General features: G+C 43.9%; 1 pseudogene; it reads left to right on the top strand.

The window, feature by feature from the left end:
* The first annotated feature begins 778 nt into the window (after positions 1–778).
* On the top strand, positions 779–1,663 carry LOC129885035 (cytochrome c biogenesis CcmF C-terminal-like mitochondrial protein; annotated as a pseudogene).
* Positions 1,664–5,150: the final 3,487 nt, after the last annotated feature.

The raw sequence follows: 5,150 nt of genomic DNA, 5'->3' as shown, positions 1-5,150 counted from the left end.
TCCAATCGGATCTGATCGTAGCTTTGAGTTCAGGTGCCGTACTGCGGCCGGACCGGAAATGAGGGGGACAGCGAACCTCCTGCCAAGAGGCCAAGGTTGCTTGCTAACTCTCAACCACTTGTTAGAAGGAAGTGCAGCTTGATTGTCGGGGGGAATCAACGAGAAGGAAAAAAGAAGGTAGATTATTCTATTCTATTTCCTCCTTTGGTAAGGATTGGCTTTTTGTTCAAGGGTATGTTAAAAATCATCGTCTTTTCTTTGTTTGTATCACCGAGACACCCAAAGGGCCGGCCATATGTACCTCGGGAGCCCCGGCCCATTCAAATCAAAATAGAACGAGCACCTACGACTAAGGGGAATGGAATGTCGACCACAGGGTGAGAGAATCTTATAATACGAGGGCTAGTGACTGGTCAAGTCATTAAACTTAGTCATTTTGATCAACATGGCTGCAAGTGGACTGGGCTTATGTGTTTAAACTGACTACGACCAAAGTCGTGGCTACTTCAACCAAAAAAAGGCGACCCCCTATTCAAACAAAAAGAAGTACCTCACCTCACTTACGAAGAAGTTGTTGGAGCTGGGCTCCGAACTATGAGAGTTTGCTTTTTATCTTTCTCAGAGCGGTCTGATCAAATAGGGGATCAGACCACTCCTTTTGTTTTAACTAGTCATTAATGGTCGGCTTAATTAGTACCCTTTCGGTATGTGTTGCGAACACTTTCATTTTTAGCCTCTCATCTTCTCTAGAGAAGCAAAACTCGAACGGATAGAACAGATGGTTCAACTACATAACTTTTTCTTTTTCATTACTTCCATGGTCATGCCTCGTGGCACGGCAGCACCCGTACTATTGAAATGGTTCATCAGTAGAGATGTTCCCATAGGTGCCCTTTTTTCCAATGGTACTATAATTCCTATTCCTATCCCTTCATTCCCTCTTTTGGTCTATCTATATTCCAGGAAATTCATACACTCCGCGGATGGAGCAAAAAGTGGAGTCTTAGTCAGAGCAAGCCGCCCTATTCTATTACCAGACATAATTAGGAGAAGCTCATCCAAAACTAGAGCGAGAAACGCCTTATTTCGTTTCGTTCCCGTTCTTCATTTCCTTCTTCTCAAATCCAAGGGGGACTTCTCATATTTAGAATCTTTCTGCGGTGTGCTCCGTTTACTATTCTTTCGTACTTTCTTCTTTTTACCACGCGATAGGTCAGCGAAGCCTGAGCGGGTGCGAAGAAGGAAAGGCCAAACACTTTGGCCTAACGGGAATGAGCAATGACGAAATGAGAAGATGAGGTGCCTCGGGCACCCCCATTTAGAAAGAAGGGTCGAAGGTTTTGGGCCTGTAGCTTTCCCCGTCCCCCCTTCGTCGGGCGGTGCTTGTGTGGAGGGTGTGCCAACTGAAATTGGGCTTGAAGCTCTCACCTTACCAACAAGCCGAGAGCTGATGGCTGTTGGTCACGACTACTATCAAAAAGCTCTTATGAAGATGAATATTTCACATGGAGGAGTGTGCATCTTTATGTTGGGTGTTCTTCTGTCGTGTGACCCGGCGGCTTATGTGCGACCTGTGGCCCACACCTCCTATTTGTTCAGGGCAGGCGGCGTGAACTCTGATTCGATCTGGGTATTCAATCCGGCTGCTGAGATGCTCAGTTGACTCCTTAACTTTGATAGGAAGATGGATTATTCAATAATTCGTACATAAGGGTAAGGAACTTTGGATGAACTAATGCGAATGGGTGTAAGCCTCGCTGCTCAGAAACACCTAGTGCTGACCACACTGAGAGACACGAAAGCGCAGGTAACGCCAGTTGGCGAAGTGACGTTAAGCATCCCTAGCGGTACGAAAAGAGGGGTCGTGATGATATCATCTACGTCCATACCGCTCCTCGTGGAGTAGATCCCGCATCCAACCAAGTCTTTGACTAGGGAATGGGAGAATTCCCACTACTGCTGGTAGGCCAGCCGGGCCGTGAGTGCGGTGCGAATGGGCTTCCCAAGAAGCCAGCCCAGGCCGGGGTCAGCATAGAATGAAGAAGACAACCCGTATCCGATGATGCTAGCACAGTCAGAAGAATGGGTCAAGTGGGAATTCATTGATTCATTTCAGTTTCCAAAGTAAGTTCTCCATAGAAGCACCTCTTTCCGACGCTAGATAAAATAAGGAAATAAATAGCGCAGAAGTAGTGGGACCAACCATAGGGCTCTAGTGGTCAATCCTGCTCCTCCTCACGTGTCAACAAGCAAGTCCGTGAACGTGGTAGGACTCTGTTGCAGGTCTTGACGTTGGCTAATTAAAAAGGGCATCCTCGTCGCAGCAAAGCCCGTGTACAATGCTAACTGGGTCAAAAACAAGACTTTCACAGGTCTGATAGGTTAGATAATATTTGAAGGGCTTGTTAGCGCCGTCTTTATCAACTTCGGAGAAAAAGACTAGGGCAGCGAATTAGAACAATCTCTTGAAATAGAGCTATCAGCACTAATGGATCAATCCTTATTGAACTGGTGATGGGCAATACATTCACCTATTGCCAATTATCCTAGATTTTACTCTACTAGACAATATTAGTTGTCTAACCCTAATAGATAAGGCCATATTTAATTCCTTCTGAAGCCGCTAAAACCCTCTTCTATTTGAATCTTCTCCCACATGAGACAAGGTTATGAAATAGCTTAGTGCTAGCTAAGGAAGAGTGTAACTGGATCGCATCCGCTTCTTGATACCTAGCATAGATTCCCCAGTCTATTTAGCCCTTGGAATCTCTTGGATTGCGCACCTTATTTCTTTATTAAGATGACAATTCCGCTACCCAAGGTGGCAAAGCAAGAGCCAAGAATAAAGCTAGAAGGTCCAAGAAGCTATCTTGCCGAGTTTCCTAAGGGATGGAGTGAGTTAATGAATACCCTACAGAGAGAATAGAGCAGCAGATTCTACCGATCAGGCGGGATAAAGTCAAAGAGAGAAGATGGGGCCTCTTTCACATACAAGAAAGAAAGACGATGAAGAACCAATCCGAACTGAGCTACCCTAGGAACGTTGAACTGAGCCCTTGTTGGTCCCAAACCGGAAGGAGTCTAGTTGTGAGCCCTAATCTTGCATAGAGATCGAAGATCTGGTAGCATAATGGCAGCATCGGGCAGGATGGGAGCTCTAGTTTTGTGACGTAAAGAGGGGGAGGCGTGAGATGATACGTTCATGTAGGGCGCATAGCGGTACTCACCCAGCACTGGTAGTTCGAAGTACTAAGGCAAAGAAAGTTGCAACCTAAAATACGGGGTATTGGCGATAGGCGAGAAGGTCACAGGTAGATGTATGCGGCCTAAGATCGGATTGCGGGCCTTCACTCCAGCGATCAGTGAACGACACTCACCACTCAACCCAGCCCAGGCTAAGAAGTAAAGTAATGAATTCTGTGCGCAGGGGCCTAAAGGCCAAAACATTGATTCAGAATCAAAGAACTCGGATCTAAGAGATTCCTCGGCCATTAGGCTTATATCGTCTCTTATTTAGCAGCTTTAGCAGCAGGAGATCAAAATCGGAGAAAATCGTATCTCCATCTTTGGTCTCCCTTCACGATATCCCTTTCGAGGACCTCGACTGATTGAAAAGTTGTAGGTGGCATTCCTTTGTTTACGAAATCTCGTATGTGAATAAGAAGGCCAAGTCCTGCTGAACTCTCTTTCCCTTGAGCTTATGGGCTACTAGACCTATTTTTGTCCACGCCTATTGGCAACAGGGGCATAAGTTCATATCCCGAAGCAAAGATAGTAAGAAGACTTGATTTCTATATTGCGTTATAACGCCTTTTATGAGAATTATGGAATTCCACATATATGATATGAGAAGTGAAACGTTGCTTTATCTCCAATAATCAAGGTACTGTACTAGTAGTTACTCGACTGTAAAGGTAAATGAGAGGTTCGAAGATGCTCATAAGAGGAACGATGTTGACTGATTGCTCAATAATTCACTCGATAAAATTGAATTATTAAGGGCTCATGTAGCCTATTAGAATGAGTTTTCTTGTCTGAATGTGGATGACACACCAATGAATCATTAAATGTTGTTTTATCAGTAATAATCTCGCTATTATAGTTAAGGTGCGTAGTTACTCTAAGAAAAGCTATAGCGGCTACACAAACCCCGGCAACAATCTCTCCCCCTTCAGCTTCCACTCCTGATTCTCTCTCCTGCCCCACTCTTAGCTCGGGTTCTTACTTAAGGAGGCGTCCCTTTTGAAGCCAGAATTTCTTTTCCTTGATACCTAACATACATAATGCATGAAAGGATCCTTGAATAACCATAAGGTAACCTGAAAATCCTTAGCAAAGACTTCTACAAGACGTTCTATTTATCCATAGAAATCTATTCGTTCAAGAAGGGCTCCAAAAGATGTTGTTCATAAATGAGAAGATTAGTTCAGTAGAAAGACGAAAGTGGATTCGCATTCATATACATAAGAATTATATAAGAAGAAGAAGAATCTTTTCTTTCTTTTTTGAAAAGGAGTAACCGGGCTTCTTTGAAGTAATAAGACTATTCAAATTCCAATATTCGTGGAGAAAGAATCGTAATAAATGTAAAGAAGAGGCATCTTCCTGGCTTAGAAATAGATCAAAAATCCACCCTTCGCCCACCTCTCCCTCAGCGAGGAAATAGTAGTAGAAGCAGTCTCCCCACTAATTCAAGGTTACAGTCCCAACCAAGTCAAGGAGTCCGGTACGAACAAAGGCATTATATGAAAGCTTTCCTTAACCATTCAAGGAAGGGGTTCGACTTAGACCACTTAGTAGGACCTTCAGGCTTACAGGAGACCTTCCATCTATTGTTGATATCTTCCTAGACTTTCTGCTTATTTGGGAATGTGACTTTTTCTTTCCTAGTCCTTTGTTGGAGGAGAGCCTAGAATGTTCGAATGTTCGAAAGAAAGATGCTAATGTCACTAAGGGAATAACTCCAACATTCCTTCTTCTAATAACAGATGCTATGTATCTTTAACGAATCACTTTTGAAATAGGATCTTTCTTTCCTGCCTGTAAACCCCTTCTCTTTTCTCTTCCACAAGAAAGCATCTTGCCTCGATCAGCCATCTCATCTATAACGCAATCTTTCTTCAAATGCATCGGATTCACTGAAAGCTTTT

Source organism: Solanum dulcamara, chromosome 4 (assembly GCF_947179165.1).
Source record: "Solanum dulcamara chromosome 4, daSolDulc1.2, whole genome shotgun sequence".
NCBI classification, from domain to species: Eukaryota; Viridiplantae; Streptophyta; class Magnoliopsida; order Solanales; family Solanaceae; genus Solanum; species Solanum dulcamara.
This window is presented reverse-complemented; position numbering and strand designations above follow the sequence as displayed.